Raw genomic sequence first — 20,970 nt, forward strand, 5'->3', positions numbered from 1 at the left:
ATGAGTTGTAGACGAGGCGGGAAGGGAGGAGGGCACACTAATGACAAAAACAACCCGGAAGGCTCCTCCAGAACCAAAAGTCAGATACGCTTTGCCGCTCGGACACAAGCCTCCATTGTGATGGTTCCGACTCGGACGTGTCGGGGCCGAGCAGATCGATGAGAGCCTCTTCCCGACATGCTAAACTAGGCTTTTGGCTTTAATGAAATCCTACCTCCCTGAAAGCCAACAGAGACAAATGGAGTGGCAGCAAATGACTCCCGCCGAGCAACGGCTCTCGCTTCTATAGCCCCCCCCTCCCCTCCCTATCCACTGCAGAAAAGTAGAACACAAAACATCGTCACACTTTATCCACCCTCCAAAAGAACTTGGGGAAAGGAAGATGGTAGGGCCTCGCTTGGCTTTCCCTGATTGAATGCCACACCCGGGAACCTTTACAAGACAAAAAAAAAAAAATGACGGTGAAGTAGCACAGCGGGAAATCATGTGAAACAACTCTTAGTGATCAAGCAAAGGCTCGTGACGGGCGGGCGTTGTCGAGGCCCTTGGTTTTTCATACGGTGAGGATTGCGGCCGAGTTAGGACGAGAGGCGGGGCTAACGTTCGTCGACCGCTCAATGGCGAGGCGGCGTATTGATTCTGAAATGTGAGATTGCTTATCCCGGCGTTGAGAAAAGCCAAATCAACATGGCCGACCTCATCAATTTTGCCTTCCGCCGGGGAAACCATTTATACTTGGGCTAGCATTTCTAATATTCCAGTTCATCTGCACCCCGGATAGCCTATTTGGGAACCGGACTAGATTTCCCGCGTCGGCCTCCCGCGTTTTCCCTCAATTACCCGGCGACGCATCAGCTGAGGTGAGGCCTCCCCCTGCGACATCTCGCCACGCTGATGCAGAGTGACGCTTGGCGTAAAAAGCGCCCTCGCAGAAATGGCACGGAGGTGGAAAAGTGTCAAGTTCATCAGGAGACTCGCCATCAAGTGCCTTTAGGAGATCCGGTCCAGAGGACTCGCTCGCATGTGACCTTGGCCGTCCCGGGTCGCGATGACCTTTGTCGTTACCTCCACTCGTTACTCCATTTTTTTAATATCAACATTTTGCGCGCAATCAAAGCAATTTTCTTGCTCATAGGGTAAGAAAAATAAAAGCTTCCTTTGGAATGTGCTCAGCTCTTGTCAAACATTCACCTCACGCGCTCTTCGAATTACACACTCAATGACTTCATAGCTTGTCCGCTTTGCTTTCGTCGTTATTGCCATCCACTCCCCCCCCGAGGCACCGGCCGCGACACGGACCCGTGCCAAGCGGCTGGCGCGGCGCGTCATCGGGAGCGAAAAAAAAAAAAAAAAAAGGTTACCTGTCGACCGCAGCCCTTTAATACAACTTGTCCTCACGAGTGCTGGCTTTTTTTTTTTTTGCATGTGCGAGCCGGCGAGGGGGAAGAGGGACGGCGTGAAGTGATGCGGAGAGACGAGGCAAAGTCCTCCGCTTAAAATATTTATCGTCGCACGCACGCACGGCCGCACGCACGGCCGCCCGCCGACCACATTTGGCCAACAACTTTCACACTCCCGCGCAGGCAGGGCAAAGTGGGGGGGCAACTGCGAGCGTGTTAAATGATGTCTTCCGATCCAGCTGCTCCTCGCTGCCTCGTCTTCACGTTTGCCTTTCGATATTTATGCTGACAGCGAGTGCGGGGACGCTCCGATCGGTCCCACTCGGCTGCCCGGGCTAATGCGAGCGACTAATGTGGCTTGCGAAGAGAAGAGCAGGAATGGGATTCGTCACAACCGTATTGTTGTCACGCCAACAACGGCGCAGGCACAGAATGGAAACTGGAATTTTTATTGTATTTTGACCAATGTAAACAAAGCTTAACCTCCAATTCTAGCACAAGCGTAAATGTAACCTTATTGTAACTCGAAATGAACTCAACTGTCAATTCAAACAATCAGGTACATGTTTTTTGCATGGATATTTGCTACAGCTGCCTAACACCATAGAAAATAGTTTGTCAAATTTCTCCAGGGGGTCGAAGCCGTCCAACAATCGCTTACGTTCAAGTCAGCTAATTTCCTGCATTTTTTTTTACGGCCCTCGTCAAAATGGCAACGCCGCTCCAGTTAACTTGGTCGGCCTCCTCGTTAGGCCCGCCGTCTTGCGGGCCGCCAAAGTGAGCTCAGAATCGAATTACTTGCAACCCTGACTCAAAGGGAGAGACGATAACTCCGACATAATGATCTTGAAAAGGGGGCGACACGTTAAAAGGCCGTGCACCAAACGCACCGGCCTCACTTGAAGATTTTCAAAAACCTTCCACGGAACGATATAAACACAACACAGCTCGCTTCTAAAAGTTATGCGCTAGCGAGTGAGCGAGATGTCCACCTGATGTGCCTTGGAGCAGCATAATTATAATCCAACTATTGCTTTTAAATTACAGCCGGCTAATGAGCCGCTTGCCGGGGCCAAGTAAGTAACGACGGTTGCACTTTTCTTGCAGCGTCAGCAGATGGAACACGCAAAGGCGCCGACATTCATCTCATCGGCGCATTTTAAAGACAAAAAGTAGCAGAAGATTCTACTTTTTGGTTTCTAGTCAAAGCGCTTGCTTGTTTGATTGCACGTGCATAAATTCTTAATAGCTGCTGAATTGGATTTTTTGGGCATTTTTATGAATTCTCCTTCAAACAACAGCAGCAGATGTTACAAGCCTCATGTAAACATGTCCTTAAATTCAACCCATAAACATCACCAAATGCTTCAAGTTCAGGAAAGACACAATTCCGGTCGTAACTGTGCCATATACGGACGTGAGACGAAAACCGATTTGGAATCGGAAAATCAGTTTAGATCCTGGATTCGTATCACAACCCGTGGATTGAGAAAGCAGATAGCTTGTGTAAATGGGATTATTCCCAAAAACATCCCATCAAATCCCAGTTTTGTACTGGAGTCACACGAGCCAAAGGAGAAGCGCTGGCTTGTTTATTGAAAATATTTGGACGTTGGGTGTAAAAATTGGGTTGATTGTCAGCATGTTTGGCTGGCAAAATGATCACATCCATCTGCTCCTCACAGCTGCTTGCGACTTCAGGTTGTTGCCATCCAAAAATAAACGCAAACCGAATCCCGTTTAGCGCAGGCCTCCGCCAACCATCGACGATCGGGAAGAATTTTGCGGTGGCGGACGAAAAGAGAGAACTTTTTTTGCACACACATGCAAATGAGCTTTCTATGCGCGTGGTGAAAAAAAGTACTTTCCATATATTTTCTATTGTAAATGAATAAATCATCACTAAGAGGAGCGGCCCGCCGTCCAGTAGCAGCATGGCTGTTAATTCAATCCAGACAGAACAGCAGAACGCTCTGTGTGGAGAAAAGAAAGACAGAAAAGAAATAAAAAACAAAGTGCAGCCATTGCCATAAATAGTCATTCTGCTGACATGATATCTCTTATAATATACATTGTAAATGTATATATAATTATATCAATAAATATAAAAATATATATTACATATATAATTATTATATGTAGTATTATATTCTATTATTGTATAAGTGAATGATGCCAACTTGATTCACCGTTGCACAAAAAATGATCTAATATGAAGTGTTCAAGGTTTTGAGTTCATCGTAATGTAGTGTGTGTGTTGTGTTCTGTGCAGTGTCACTAATTAGCTATTTTTTTTTAAGCAATCCCGACCAACATAACATCAGACAGATGGTGTTTTTGGGGGGCTGTGTGACATACACGTCTGCATATGGGCTGAAAAGCGATGAAAAATTAAACAGATGAGCCCAGCTTGGAGACGTTCCGGTTGTTGAAACTTCTCTTAGAATACGTCGATTGTTGTTACAATTCACTTAACTGCGCCGTTGTGGGGGTGCTCACAGCCGACTTTCGAATATTCAAAGCAGTCACTGTAACCTTAATTCCGATCTCGTGTCTCGTTAGGTGGCGGATGATAGTCTGACTCAGCCCGTCATTGTTAGAGAACACAGACTCGCTGTGTTTAGAGAAGGCACACGCCCAAATTGAGACGAGATGGCACAGGTGTCGCATATAAAAACATGGCTTCTAACAATGCCGCCGCCGCCTCTATTTTCAGCAGCTAGCTGTGTATCTGCGTTGTAAGCTGTCAAGCCTGTCACACTCGCTCGTCTGTGTGTCACCCATTTGGTTCCTCATGTTTGCCAAGAGAAAGGATTTGTGCAACGTGGTTCCGCGGTGAGTCGCCGGAGGCCATTAACGCTGGCCGACGGGCAATTTTGAAACAAGTCAGAGTGCGTCACTCCTTTGGGATTATTGCTAAGCAACCAAAGCCCATCAGCCCTTGATTTATTTTACATTAGCTACTTCATTGCTTTTTTTTTTTTCCATGTCTGCTTCATATTTTAGAAATCCTGACCTCACTCTACGGTCATTTCCATTCATTTCCATCTAATTAGCTTTATTAGCCCTTCCATCCATCCATTTTCTCGACCACTTATCCTCATTAGGGTAATAGGTGAGCCGGAGCCTATCCCAGCTGACTTTGGGCATAAAGGCAAGGTACACATTAAAAACCACAAAGGTTGTGTCAATAATAATGTCAACAAAAATCAATATGTTCATTTGAGATCAAATAGCAAGTGGTGCAAGAAGCACTGAAAGACTGTGCTGATTGAAAACAAATGTGTAAATGTGGAATCATTTTTTATACTTGCCGTATTTCATAAAAGGACGTCACAGATATCTTAAAACGGCTGCAAATCTTTTCAAAATAATAGCCAAGGGGAAAAAAGACCAATATTTCCAGTTCAAGGGCTTCTGCCTTCCATCAAAATGGCTGAATGTTTCCATTTTTGTCCATGGCTGCTGAAGAGCAATTGAAAAGAGAAGAAAAAGATGGACCACTGGCCTTAGCAAGTTTTGTGCTTAATCAATTGAATGTACTGTCTGCCTGATTGCCCTGAACACGTCCTGCATGGCCACAGCGCCGATGAAGTGGGGAGGACAAAGCAGAAGAACAGACAAGGACATGGCCCGGGATCTTTTCATTTTTTTTGCTCTCTTCCTGTCCCTGGATTCTTTTCAGAGCTTTTGAATGCTTTTAATTCCCTGCATGCGGCTGTGTACGCTATTCTTCCCTTCACAATTCTTCTTCTTTAATATGACGTGAAATGACCCCAAGTTTGCATGTTCTTTCATGTTTATTGCATTGTATTTTTCTTTTAATTTTTTTTATGAGGATGTTGCAGCGTAAAGCATCTCTGATCTTCCTGGCATTTTGTGACATTTGGGTTCCGTTTCATTAAAACATCCGCCTGCGCTTCATTGGCATAAAAGACGTTCGGTAAGAGCGCAACCACTTAAACGTGCTTTGAAAGTCTACTTATGTTGAAGGATAGGATTTTTTTGTCATACCGCAAATGGGTTGAAGATATCGATATACTGTGAAGAACATGACCGGAATCGTTTCTGAATTGCGTCCCGTACGCCAAAAAACAAGAACCTACGTTGCCCTTTGAAACAAAAGAAGTCATCGTCCAAGTGTGACTTTTAACTCCAGTGTCGGAAATTGGAATTGACCCAAAGATTAGGTCAAGACAATTTGGTTTAATGCAGTTAAACAGAGACTGACATGCAACAAGCTGGGCGCCAAAGCACTATTTTTTTTTAAATCTGACTGGATTAGGGCAAACACTTTAAAAGGACTGCAGTGGGAATACCAAAAAAAACAAAACTTTGAATGAAATAAAAGTAAAACAGGGTGTCTGGTTTCCATGGTGACACTTGGCGCTCAGTGAAGAGCCGGTTTGTCTTTTTATGGAGGCTGATAGAGCGGAGTGCTGGATAGCTGAGCTCCAGACAGCCAATCCATTCTCCTGATTAGCCCTCCTCGTTAGTCCTCCCTGCTCTTTTCCACTTTTCATTTGTTGGATTCTCTTAAGCGCGCTGGGCATCGCCGCACTTCTCTCAACAGCTTTCTTGCATCAAATAATATCACTCGCTTCCACGCCCACCTAAATTGCTTTTTTTCATATGGTAGCATTAAGACGTTGGTAATTATGAGAATGTGACTGCAGCTAATAAATGGACAGGGAGGAAGATTTTCTTTTTTTTGTGTGTGTGTCTGGGTAGCGGCCAGAGACAAACAAATAGGGAAAACAAGCACTTTCTCTTCAAATGTGTACTTTTTGGAGACTATTCAGCCTACCTTTAAAAAAAATAATAAACCCCGATATTGTTGTGAGGCTAACGAGTTGAACATTTAATTAGGATACGATGAAACGTCAAGGTGGAAGATGCGACGCCATTAAACAAGGATGCTGGCACCATATCGTACATTAGCTTATTAACATCCGACACGGTTGGCGGCGGAAGCTAATCCAAAGTTAAGTTATTACCCAAAGTCATGGCAGCCCGTGTAAATGGAAGCCTAATATTATGCCACGCTGTATTTAATGGAGTTTCAAATGCAAAATGTAATTCCATCTGGTGCACATAATGGCTTTGAGTTTTATGTGCTACGGACGGCGGGAAAACACCTCGCGGCCAACTTCCAGATGTCTTCCAATGTGATAGATAATAAGACACCAGAGTTATGATTAGAATTATTATTGATAACCGATTACTTGTCGAATAATCAATTGATCGTTGCACCTCCACTGTAACCTCGAAAAGGAAAGATTCGAGCCCAAACGTCCGAATCGCGAGGCAGACAAGCGAACCACGAATCCGCCGTGGTACTATACGTCGGACAAGACACTGGCAAATAAATCCCCGCTTCGACCATTAAACTTTGAAAGTGGCAATTTGCCAGGAAGGCGCCTGGTGATTTGCCCCAGTTGACTGTTACTTCAAGTGATTTTTTAATGGTTTCCTTTGCCTTCTTTAAATGTTTATAGAGACCTGAAACTGAAAGGCCCAAAATGAAAACAACTCCCAGTTCATCCCGGCACAATCATTTATTGATGATAGTGAAATCGGCACGTTTACCGGGCAAAACCGTCACGTAATTGTCACGATAATGAGGCCATAACTCAAACGTGCGCTCCGGATGGGAGAGGACGCAGAAACAGAATGATCCGATGCGTGCCAGTCGCCCCTCCAGGCATCCATCTGGACAACAAGCCATGGAAATCTGGACTCTACAATGTATACAAGATCACGAGGCGCCCGGAGAGCTACGAGGATCGAGTGGCTCGGCACCGAGAGCCAAAGACTTTCGGCCGAGGACACGATGGGCTCATCTGCCTGAGTGTGTTCATCAGGTTCCTAATGACCGCAACAAAGACAACAAGAGAATGCAAGAGTGGAAGTCAGTGATGTGCAGCCACACTTCTACCAAATGATCATTTTGACCATTCTCAAAAACCAGTGCTGGCTCCTAAAGCCAATGTTGGCTTATTAATTGCCTTGAGCATTTGGGAAACAATGAGCTAAACAGCCTCTATTTGGCAATAACACGATGATTTTGTTTTAAACGTTGCCCTTTGAACACATGCAATCAAAAGCAAATGTCATTTCTTTTTTCTCCATGATCCGTGTCCCTTTGATCGTCAGCCAATTGCATTTGCACCGATTGTTTCAGACAGGTCAAAATCAAGCAGCTAAATTCTCCATTAGACGATGAATTATGTCATGGCGTAAAATAGCAATCCAAAGAGCGTCATTTTATCTCGTTACAAGATGAGAGGAGCATAAACAACTCTTCCATTAGCATCCGTTGTCGTACAATCAGGTCAACACGTCATTATTTACTTCATGAGTTGAAACCAGCGTGACTTCTTGACTAGAAAGTTGTCTGCATCAGCTGAGCCAACACCACCGGGAGACGTAGCACATAACTTCTTTCTACGGGTTGCGTCATCTTCTCATTCTCTTTTAAAAGTCTCAAATCAACAATGTACTCCACATGTGGGAATGCGCCAACTGTGCGAATGATACATTTGGTTTTCGCTCACCAGATTCTGTCTGTACTACTTTAGAATGAAAAAATGATGAGCACAAAATTCAGCAATATAGCAAAAAAAAATCCATCGTTGATATATACGACTTGAAAATCTGCGCCAACTAGTTAAAGCGCCCCGCTCCAAATAATTTCATTTGTCCAAACGACACAGCCACAGTTTGGAAAACAACGGTTAATGTCATAATCGAAGTCACTTTGTTTACTCTCCCTGGAAAAAGTGGCTGACCGCACAAATGCGAAAGCAATTATAACACTCAAAACGTGTTCTCCAGCCTCTGCTGTTTAATTCGGTTTCTTTTGGCTAATTGAAGAATTAATCACACCGACCGGAAACCTTACATTAACAATCGTCGCAAACGTAATTACCAAATTGTTTCTCGCTGGATGTATTATTATTAACAACTTAATTATATTTTAATCATATTTTCTGCAACGAGGAAACGCTCCCTTTCGCTGACAATTCAATTATGGATTTGTCGAAACTTTTCCAATAAGTGAGAATGATTTGAATGTGATTAGATTTCATCAAACCATGGCAGCGTTCGAGTGGAGTCTTTTCCCCAGTGAGAACAATCGTGCGGCATCACAACACTCATTACCCAATAAACCAGAACGTGCGTTCTTAGAAGGATGAGGTGGCAGAAGGCCGTAAAAGACTTTTAGAAAAAGGAAATGACATAAGTCTCACTCTTGTCAACACACTATTAGCATACAATGGCAACACAAAATGCCACACAAGCAACAAAATAAAATAAATCCCTGGTGCTTTTTTAACCTATTTATTGAGGTTGCTCTTTGAATAACAAACAACATATTTATTTCATCGCCGTCACACAAACGTCATGTCAGACAAAAACGGAAAACTTGGTAAGCAGCTTGAATGATGATTTTAGCAATCTCCTTTACCGCCGCAGTTTGAAAAAAAAACATGCTACGTGAGGCAAATTGCTTTTGAGGGAGCTAGAACGCCGACTGTGATTTACATTTCAACAGGTCTTTGGGTTTTAAGACTAGATATGGTGGAAAAGTCAGCCATAATTTGACTTGATAGCTGAGCTGTTATCTGTCTGGCATGTTGTTGTTGTTTTTCAGTGTGACTGGGCAGATTCTCCTGCACAGACCTGACATCCATGACAATCAGCCAGGCTCTTAAGTGAGGGAGAAACAGTAGACAGATGTCAGATCATTGCCTACGTGCCACCATTGATTAGCGTACGGTAGCCTTTTTCCTCCCATGTTGGTAGCTTAAGTAGCTTTCCATTCATCTTGGTCTTTCTAAACGTGTGTAGTTTACATCAGGCTTGTTTTGTTCTACTTGTAATTTGCTTTTTTCTTAGATATGTCTCCTAATTCTTGCTCTGTCCGTTGGTCGCCACGGATTCTTCATACTAGCCGATGTAGAGTTGATGTTAGCTAGCAGGGTAGCTATCAAATCTTGCTAAATTCCTCCAAGACAACCTAAGTACTTTACCTACGAGAATATTATGACGATGTTAAACCTTTTGGTTAGCAGTTTTGTTTCACTTTCCTGTCACTTGGAAGCATCCTGGCTCTCATTGTTTACAAATATTCTGAGGTGGCCTATTTGCAGCTATCAGTGTCTGAAAACAAGAAAAAAAACCTTCCCTCCATGAGATGCAACGCTAAAAGCTTAAAAGAGAGAATCCGCATCTGCCATCTCCACTGAGACCCGTTTCTTCACGAGAGACAAGAAGAGACAAGTTAGATTTATTTTTTGGGGGGCAGGTGGCACAGATTGAAGCTGCCACGGCGACATTGACAGGCGGAGGCGGAAGCCATGTTGGCCGTTGATTGGATGCTGAAGATAAACATCTCCAAGCCGGGCAGCTCAGGAGATGACCGTGTTGCTCTTTGAGTCTCATGCCGACGTTTGGAATCCGCTTTTGATTCTCCGCATGTTTTGCCGGGTCCCAAAGTGTCGCCCAAAGACTGACTTTCATTTAAATGCGTTTATTGGCAAGTGGCTGTGTAAGTTCTCCGGAGCGTTTAACAGCAGCTTTAATGAGGAGTCTGTCCAGATGTTGCACAATTACGCAAAGTGACAAGCACTGAAAATTGACTCAAAACAATGCAGTCACTATTTGGTAGTGGTTAGTGCTCTGGGCTTTCACCTCAGTGACATGAGTTCAAATCCCGGTGAGACCAAACAACATATTTTATCATGGAAAAAATTGCAATACAGGGTTAGGGGTTAGGGCTGGAGTTAGGGTTAGTGCTAGGGTTGGGGTTAGGGTTAGGTTGCGTGTACCTAATAGTGTCCGAGTGACATCACAGATCATTTTTCCCTAATGAAGTGGCCTGTGATTAGGTACACCTGAAAATGGCGGTGTACCTAATGGAGTGTCCTTGTGACGTCACAGATCAACCAGCCAATCAGAAAGTGGGGGGTTGTTTGGGTGTGGCACTTTTCACTTTCATTTAAATTTTGACCATGATTTTTCCCTAATGAAGTGGCCTGCGATTAGGTACACCTGAAAATGGCGGTGTACCTAATGGAGTGTCCTTGTGACGTCACAGATCAACCAGCCAATCAGAAAGTGGGGGGTTGTTTGGGTGTGGCACTTTTCACTTTCATTTAAACTTTGACCATGATTTTTCCCTAATGAAGTGGCCTGTGATTAGGTACACCTGAAAATGGCGGTGTACCTAATGGAGTGTCCTTGTGACGTCACAGATCAACCAGCCAATCAGAAAGTGGGGGGGTTGTTTGGGTGTGGCACTTTTCGCTTTCATTTAAACTTTGACCATGATTTTTCCCTAATGAAGTGGCCTGTGATTAGGTACACCTGAAAATGGCGGTGTACCTAATGGAGTGTCCTTGTGACGTCACAGATCAACCAGCCAATCAGAAAGTGGGGGGTTGTTTGGGTGTGGCACTTTTCACTTTCATTTAAATTTTGACCATGATTTTTCCCTAATGAAGTGGCCTGTGATTAGGTACACCTGAAAATGGCGGTGTACCTAATGGAGTGTCCTTGTGACGTCACAGATCAACCAGCCAATCAGAAAGTGGGGGGTTGTTTGGGTGTGGCACTTTTCGCTTTCATTTAAACTTTGACCATGATTTTTCCCTAATGAAGTGGCCTGTGATTAGGTACACCTGAAAATGGCGGTGTACCTAATGGAGTGTCCTTGTGACGTCACAGATCAACCAGCCAATCAGAAAGTGGGGGGTTGTTTGGGTGTGGCACTTTTCGCTTTCATTTAAACTTTGACCATGATTTTTCCCTAATGAAGTGGCCTGTGATTAGGTACACCTGAAAATGGCGGTGTACCTAATGGAGTGTCCTTGTGACGTCACAGATCAACCAGCCAATCAGAAAGTGGGGGGTTGTTTGGGTGTGGCACTTTTCGCTTTCATTTAAATTTTGACCATGATTTTTCCCTAATGAAGTGGCCTGTGATTAGGTACACCTGAAAATGGCGGTGTACCTAATGGAGTGTCCTTGTGACGTCACAGATCAACCAGCCAATCAGAAAGTGGGGGGTTGTTTGGGTGTGGCACTTTTCGCTTTCATTTAAACTTTGACCATGATTTTTCCCTAATGAAGTGGCCTGTGATTAGGTACACCTGAAAATGGCGGTGTACCTAATGGAGTGTCCTTGTGACGTCACAGATCAACCAGCCAATCAGAAAGTGGGGGGGTTGTTTGGGTGTGGCACTTTTCGCTTTCATTTAAACTTTGACCATGATTTTTCCCTAATGAAGTGGCCTGTGATTAGGTACACCTGAAAATGGCGGTGTACCTAATGGAGTGTCCTTGTGACGTCACAGATCAACCAGCCAATCAGAAAGTGGGGGGTTGTTTGGGTGTGGCACTTTTCACTTTCATTTAAATTTTGACCATGATTTTTCCCTAATGAAGTGGCCTGTGATTAGGTACACCTGAAAATGGCGGTGTACCTAATGGAGTGTCCTTGTGACGTCACAGATCAACCAGCCAATCAGAAAGTGGGGGGTTGTTTGGGTGTGGCACTTTTCGCTTTCATTTAAACTTTGACCATGATTTTTCCCTAATGAAGTGGCCTGTGATTAGGTACACCTGAAAATGGCGGTGTACCTAATGGAGTGTCCTTGTGACGTCACAGATCAACCAGCCAATCAGAAAGTGGGGGGTTGTTTGGGTGTGGCACTTTTCGCTTTCATTTAAACTTTGACCATGATTTTTCCCTAATGAAGTGGCCTGTGATTAGGTACACCTGAAAATGGCGGTGTACCTAATGGAGTGTCCTTGTGACGTCACAGATCAACCAGCCAATCAGAAAGTGGGGGGTTGTTTGGGTGTGGCACTTTTCGCTTTCATTTAAATTTTGACCATGATTTTTCCCTAATGAAGTGGCCTGTGATTAGGTACACCTGAAAATGGCGGTGTACCTAATGGAGTGTCCTTGTGACGTCACAGATCAACCAGCCAATCAGAAAGTGGGGGGTTGTTTGGGTGTGGCACTTTTCGCTTTCATTTAAACTTTGACCATGATTTTTCCCTAATGAAGTGGCCTGTGATTAGGTACACCTGAAAATGGCGGTGTACCTAATGGAGTGTCCTTGTGACGTCACAGATCAACCAGCCAATCAGAAAGTGGGGGGTTGTTTGGGTGTGGCACTTTTCGCTTTCATTTAAACTTTGACCATGATTTTTCCCTAATGAAGTGGCCTGTGATTAGGTACACCTGAAAATGGCGGTGTACCTAATGGAGTGTCCTTGTGACGTCACAGATCAACCAGCCAATCAGAAAGTGGGGGGTTGTTTGGGTGTGGCACTTTTCGCTTTCATTTAAACTTTGACCATGATTTTTCCCTAATGAAGTGGCCTGTGATTAGGTACACCTGAAAATGGCGGTGTACCTAATGGAGTGTCCTTGTGACGTCACAGATCAACCAGCCAATCAGAAAGTGGGGGGTTGTTTGGGTGTGGCACTTTTCACTTTCATTTAAATTTTGACCATGATTTTTCCCTAATGAAGTGGCCTGTGATTAGGTACACCTGAAAATGGCGGTGTACCTAATGGAGTGTCCTTGTGACGTCACAGATCAACCAGCCAATCAGAAAGTGGGGGGTTGTTTGGGTGTGGCACTTTTCGCTTTCATTTAAACTTTGACCATGATTTTTCCCTAATGAAGTGGCCTGTGATTAGGTACACCTGAAAATGGCGGTGTACCTAATGGAGTGTCCTTGTGACGTCACAGATCAACCAGCCAATCAGAAAGTGGGGGGTTGTTTGGGTGTGGCACTTTTCGCTTTCATTTAAACTTTGACCATGATTTTTCCCTAATGAAGTGGCCTGTGATTAGGTACACCTGAAAATGGCGGTGTACCTAATGGAGTGTCCTTGTGACGTCACAGATCAACCAGCCAATCAGAAAGTGGGGGGTTGTTTGGGTGTGGCACTTTTCGCTTTCATTTAAATTTTGACCATGATTTTTCCCTAATGAAGTGGCCTGTGATTAGGTACACCTGAAAATGGCGGTGTACCTAATGGAGTGTCCTTGTGACGTCACAGATCAACCAGCCAATCAGAAAGTGGGGGGTTGTTTGGGTGTGGCACTTTTCGCTTTCATTTAAACTTTGACCATGATTTTTCCCTAATGAAGTGGCCTGTGATTAGGTACACCTGAAAATGGCGGTGTACCTAATGGAGTGTCCTTGTGACGTCACAGATCAACCAGCCAATCAGAAAGTGGGGGGTTGTTTGGGTGTGGCACTTTTCACTTTCATTTAAATTTTGACCATGATTTTTCCCTAATGAAGTGGCCTGCGATTAGGTACACCTGAAAATGGCGGTGTACCTAATGGAGTGTCCTTGTGACGTCACAGATCAACCAGCCAATCAGAAAGTGGGGGGTTGTTTGGGTGTGGCACTTTTCACTTTCATTTAAACTTTGACCATGATTTTTCCCTAATGAAGTGGCCTGTGATTAGGTACACCTGAAAATGGCGGTGTACCTAATGGAGTGTCCTTGTGACGTCACAGATCAACCAGCCAATCAGAAAGTGGGGGGGTTGTTTGGGTGTGGCACTTTTCGCTTTCATTTAAACTTTGACCATGATTTTTCCCTAATGAAGTGGCCTGTGATTAGGTACACCTGAAAATGGCGGTGTACCTAATGGAGTGTCCTTGTGACGTCACAGATCAACCAGCCAATCAGAAAGTGGGGGGTTGTTTGGGTGTGGCACTTTTCACTTTCATTTAAATTTTGACCATGATTTTTCCCTAATGAAGTGGCCTGTGATTAGGTACACCTGAAAATGGCGGTGTACCTAATGGAGTGTCCTTGTGACGTCACAGATCAACCAGCCAATCAGAAAGTGGGGGGTTGTTTGGGTGTGGCACTTTTCGCTTTCATTTAAACTTTGACCATGATTTTTCCCTAATGAAGTGGCCTGTGATTAGGTACACCTGAAAATGGCGGTGTACCTAATGGAGTGTCCTTGTGACGTCACAGATCAACCAGCCAATCAGAAAGTGGGGGGTTGTTTGGGTGTGGCACTTTTCGCTTTCATTTAAATTTTGACCATGATTTTTCCCTAATGAAGTGGCCTGTGATTAGGTACACCTGAAAATGGCGGTGTACCTAATGGAGTGTCCTTGTGACGTCACAGATCAACCAGCCAATCAGAAAGTGGGGGGTTGTTTGGGTGTGGCACTTTTCGCTTTCATTTAAACTTTGACCATGATTTTTCCCTAATGAAGTGGCCTGTGATTAGGTACACCTGAAAATGGCGGTGTACCTAATGGAGTGTCCTTGTGACGTCACAGATCAACCAGCCAATCAGAAAGTGGGGGGTTGTTTGGGTGTGGCACTTTTCGCTTTCATTTAAACTTTGACCATGATTTTTCCCTAATGAAGTGGCCTGTGATTAGGTACACCTGAAAATGGCGGTGTACCTAATGGAGTGTCCTTGTGACGTCACAGATCAACCAGCCAATCAGAAAGTGGGGGGTTGTTTGGGTGTGGCACTTTTCGCTTTCATTTAAACTTTGACCATGATTTTTCCCTAATGAAGTGGCCTGTGATTAGGTACACCTGAAAATGGCGGTGTACCTAATGGAGTGTCCTTGTGACGTCACAGATCAACCAGCCAATCAGAAAGTGGGGGGTTGTTTGGGTGTGGCACTTTTCACTTTCATTTAAATTTTGACCATGATTTTTCCCTAATGAAGTGGCCTGTGATTAGGTACACCTGAAAATGGCGGTGTACCTAATGGAGTGTCCTTGTGACGTCACAGATCAACCAGCCAATCAGAAAGTGGGGGGTTGTTTGGGTGTGGCACTTTTCGCTTTCATTTAAACTTTGACCATGATTTTTCCCTAATGAAGTGGCCTGTGATTAGGTACACCTGAAAATGGCGGTGTACCTAATGGAGTGTCCTTGTGACGTCACAGATCAACCAGCCAATCAGAAAGTGGGGGGTTGTTTGGGTGTGGCACTTTTCGCTTTCATTTAAACTTTGACCATGATTTTTCCCTAATGAAGTGGCCTGTGATTAGGTACACCTGAAAATGGCGGTGTACCTAATGGAGTGTCCTTGTGACGTCACAGATCAACCAGCCAATCAGAAAGTGGGGGGTTGTTTGGGTGTGGCACTTTTCGCTTTCATTTAAATTTTGACCATGATTTTTCCCTAATGAAGTGGCCTGTGATTAGGTACACCTGAAAATGGCGGTGTACCTAATGGAGTGTCCTTGTGACGTCACAGATCAACCAGCCAATCAGAAAGTGGGGGGTTGTTTGGGTGTGGCACTTTTCGCTTTCATTTAAACTTTGACCATGATTTTTCCCTAATGAAGTGGCCTGTGATTAGGTACACCTGAAAATGGCGGTGTACCTAATGGAGTGTCCTTGTGACGTCACAGATCAACCAGCCAATCAGAAAGTGGGGGGTTGTTTGGGTGTGGCACTTTTCGCTTTCATTTAAACTTTGACCATGATTTTTCCCTAATGAAGTGGCCTGTGATTAGGTACACCTGAAAATGGCGGTGTACCTAATGGAGTGTCCTTGTGACGTCACAGATCAACCAGCCAATCAGAAAGTGGGGGGTTGTTTGGGTGTGGCACTTTTCGCTTTCATTTAAACTTTGACCATGATTTTTCCCTAATGAAGTGGCCTGTGATTAGGTACACCTGAAAATGGCGGTGTACCTAATGGAGTGTCCTTGTGACGTCACAGATCAACCAGCCAATCAGAAAGTGGGGGGTTGTTTGGGTGTGGCACTTTTCGCTTTCATTTAAATTTTGACCATGATTTTTCCCTAATGAAGTGGCCTGTGATTAGGTACACCTGAAAATGGCGGTGTACCTAATGGAGTGTCCTTGTGACGTCACAGATCAACCAGCCAATCAGAAAGTGGGGGGTTGTTTGGGTGTGGCACTTTTCGCTTTCATTTAAACTTTGACCATGATTTTTCCCTAATGAAGTGGCCTGTGATTAGGTACACCTGAAAATGGCGGTGTACCTAATGGAGTGTCCTTGTGACGTCACAGATCAACCAGCCAATCAGAAAGTGGGGGGTTGTTTGGGTGTGGCACTTTTCGCTTTCATTTAAACTTTGACCATGATTTTTCCCTAATGAAGTGGCCTGTGATTAGGTACACCTGAAAATGGCGGTGTACCTAATGGAGTGTCCTTGTGACGTCACAGATCAACCAGCCAATCAGAAAGTGGGGGGTTGTTTGGGTGTGGCACTTTTCGCTTTCATTTAAATTTTGACCATGATTTTTCCCTAATGAAGTGGCCTGTGATTAGGTACACCTGAAAATGGCGGTGTACCTAATGGAGTGTCCTTGTGACGTCACAGATCAACCAGCCAATCAGAAAGTGGGGGGTTGTTTGGGTGTGGCACTTTTCGCTTTCATTTAAACTTTGACCATGATTTTTCCCTAATGAAGTGGCCTGTGATTAGGTACACCTGAAAATGGCGGTGTACCTAATGGAGTGTCCTTGTGACGTCACAGATCAACCAGCCAATCAGAAAGTGGGGGGTTGTTTGGGTGTGGCACTTTTCGCTTTCATTTAAACTTTGACCATGATTTTTCCCTAATGAAGTGGCCTGTGATTAGGTACACCTGAAAATGGCGGTGTACCTAATGGAGTGTCCTTGTGACGTCACAGATCAACCAGCCAATCAGAAAGTGGGGGGTTGTTTGGGTGTGGCACTTTTCACTTTCATTTAAACTTTGACCATGATTTTTCCCTAATGAAGTGGCCTGTGATTAGGTACACCTGAAAATGGCGGTGTACCTAATGGAGTGTCCTTGTGACGTCACAGATCAACCAGCCAATCAGAAAGTGGGGGGTTGTTTGGGTGTGGCACTTTTCGCTTTCATTTAAACTTTGACCATGATTTTTCCCTAATGAAGTGGCCTGTGATTAGGTACACCTGAAAATGGCGGTGTACCTAATGGAGTGTCCTTGTGACGTCACAGATCAACCAGCCAATCAGAAAGTGGGGGTGAGGGCGGGTGTGGCACTTTTCACTTTAACCATCATTTTTGATTATTTGATTCATAAAAAATAAAAATAAAAAAAGGATCAGTGTGCGTGTGTGAACGAACCTTTTGAGTGAACTGATTTTACTGACTGAGTTCATTTACGTCGTAATTTAATGTTAGACGATATATTTAACATTATTCACGAAAGAGTCATCGTAACGCGATAGCACAGCGGTTAAGGCACCATCACATACGCGTTTCTTACTTCTTTCAGTCAAGGGTTCAAATCCCCAATTGCTATTTTTTGCAGCCAGTCAGAAATGCAAACGAGACGTTTCGTTCAGCGTTTTTATTGAGAATTTATACAGTTTTGGAGTCAGGGAAGTTTCAAGTCGCTGTGACAAATCTGCAGTCGCCAAACACTACAACATGTTGAAGTGGCCGAGTAATCAGCAAATGAGAATCCTGGGGAGATGTCGACAGGGGTGACAAGGACCCTCCTTGCTCTCTCTCACCCGACGTCTCCCGCTGTGAAAATAAGGGAGGAAGTCGTGATTTAAAATCAATATAATATATATATATATATATATATATATATATATATATATATATATATATATATATATATATATATATATATATATATGTATATATATATAATACATAATATAATCATTAGAAAATGTAATTTAACCCTCATCCAAAAGACCATTCATTCATTTAATTAACAATTTAATATTTTTTTTTATTTGTATGTTTTTAAGAGCTAAAGATAGTATTAGTATCAAGACCCCTTGACTATTTAGGGACGATGGGTAAACACTTTCTTCGAAATGACATACTCGAACGGTGTTTGAATTAAAGCAGCAAAGTCCACTTGATGTCATTTTCTATGCGTCCAATGATTAATGAATTACGTCAGCAGCTAAAGGTTGCATCGCCGATCATTAATTAACATTGCGACCAAATCTTGCTGTGATCTTCCATCCAAATGAAAAAGAAATATGTTGAAAAGAGAAAGATGTTTTTACCACCTCAAGGATGAACAACGCCCAGCTGGGACTGTTTGTTTCCATGAGAAGCTTTTTATAAATCACATTACGTTTGCCCAGACGAGACACCTGAATCCGAAACGTGCTGTCGATTTTTTTTTTTGATCACGTGAAGGTTTCGCAGACGACCTTGCATTAAACTGCCCTTTCTGCCGCTTCCCCTGTCAATCTTTTACCCGCCACAAGTCTGTCAGATTGACTTCTGGAAAGTAATAAAAGGCAATTATACAACCATTATAGTCAACTACTGCTATCTTGGCCAATTAAAATTGCCACCGAGTCATTTTTCATGGCAAATCATTGAAACGCTCATTCAACTCAGACGCCGTGGTGGTGAATTCCCAAGTAGGAGCTGGTCCCTCAAAATGGCTGCTTCAAAGCAACATGGTTGACTTCCTGTTCAACATTGGCATGCTTCCTGTCCACCGAATTTAGCGTCCAATGGTGAATCTGGTGTTGGGGGATATTTCATTTACCATAGGTTGGGACCCCTGAAATTCGAAATATTCACCAGGTTAGTTTTGTTTTTGGAGGGAAGTGACCCCAACTTGCCCCCTTGCGTGTCAAGACTGTCCGAATGAAGGACGTCAATGCGTGTGTCAACCCCGTTGCCACGTTGATGCATTTGCGCTTCGTCCTTTCCGACGGAGTTAAAGAGAGATGAATATTCGAGCGGCGTCCGCCGCGCCGCCATTACTCATCGGACACGTGCGAACGAAGGCCGAACGGCGCGACGCAGAGTGGGACCAATTATTTCCGATCCAACGTCTGCCTCTTCAACACAATTCATCACATGCCCCAAGACAAATATTGGGTCTGGGAAATTTCTCATATGTGAAATAAGAGAAAGGCTGATTCGCGAACGGCGCAACGGTGGCTCTCGATAATAACAAATGGCAAGTTGTTGTTTTGCTCGCCCCCCCCCGTGCCCGAAGCCTCTGTGAAGCAAAGGCGCTGCGTTTTCTCCAGTTGTTTTTTTGGGCTGCATCAACCCCAACGCCGACTGCTGGCATCGATTTGACGAGGCGCACTTGCAAAACCAACCCTCCTCCAAAGCAAAGTGTGTCGGACGCTGCGGAGAAAGAAGCGTGTTGTGTTTACAACGCAGGTCGATTAGCACAAGTCGAGCTTTCAACAAAACTGCTTGATAGATGTTTTGCATCTCAGCTCCGGCCTTCCTGTGAGGCGTTTGCATGTTGTGACTCCACCTAACATCAGTTTGACAGTCAAAAAAATGGAGAAGACCATTGCGCGATGCTTGCGGGCGAAAACGAAACACCTCCACGTCTTGCCGCGTTATGAAAAATCCCCGAATCGTTTTGCTTGCAACAGCTCGACGTCTCGCTACATTATGAAAGCTCCTCGAATCGATTTGCTTGCATTCTTATTAGGCGAATATAACGTTTCCGGAGTCTCGAGTTCATCTTTTTCTAACGCGCCGAGCGCACCTTAGCACCTGGCCGGCTCGCCGACACAGCGAGTATCAAAGTTCGCACCCCGCTGCCGTGTTTGCATCTCGGCCAAGCAATTTGCAAGCAGAGCACAAACACAAGAGGCCGGAGACAGAAGCTTCTCTTTGTATATTGAGGATAAAGAGAGAGAGAGTGAGAGAGAGAGAAAAAAAAGCCAGCCGGCCAACGGATAAGAAGTGGAGCCGTATTAGAATTCTCGCCGACTGCCCGCCTCATGTCTGGCGTTCGCCGCAGCAGAGGCCATAAAACTTTCATAGCTCTGTCAGGATGCTGTGTTTCTCTTGGATTATTTATCAAGTAGCGTGAAGTTGTTTATCACACGCACGCGCAAACACACACACACACACACACACACACACACACACACACACACACACACACACACACACACACACACACACACGGCGGTCAGGTGTGTTGCCGCTACCCTGAGGGTAAGAAGCATACGAGAAAGAGAAGCGACCAAAAATGTTATCGCCACCGAGAGTTTGCTTTCAATGGTGCGCAGTTTCAACGAGGGTATCGATCCACGTCGGATATTTGAGATTCCCTCAAATATTGTGGACGCAGCAAACAAGCGAGAGACCTGGTGTTATCAAAAGTCTGCAAAAGGTTAACGTGCAGTTCTGAGCACTCTTATTGGCGCTAGCGATCTTTGACTTTTTTCGTGCGCTTCTGGCCACTGTAATTGGTAACCGTGATCTCCGGCAAACACCGCCCGGGCCCACCATAGTCTGTGTGGGAAAATGTCGTGCGCACAGGCTAAGTCAAAATATTGATTTTAAGAACGGCTGAAAAGCCACAAGGCCTTCGACTCCAAAGAGTCATGAAGGAATTGTGAAATTAGAAGCTTACTGAGGGATGGTGGAAAATCAGGGGCTTCTCACAACAATAAAGATGCCACACAAAAAAAGTTTTTAACTTCAACGTGTGGCTCAAATAGTGACTAGCGGGTTGCTAGTTGCCGCTGCTTGTGAAGTGCTGGTTGAAAAGCTTTTGAAACAAATTGATTTCAGGCCTGGAGGG

The sequence above is a fragment of the Syngnathus leptorhynchus genome, chromosome 10 (assembly GCF_054491065.1).
Source record: "Syngnathus leptorhynchus isolate UIUO chromosome 10, UIUO_Slep, whole genome shotgun sequence".
Taxonomy (NCBI): Eukaryota; Metazoa; Chordata; class Actinopteri; order Syngnathiformes; family Syngnathidae; genus Syngnathus; species Syngnathus leptorhynchus.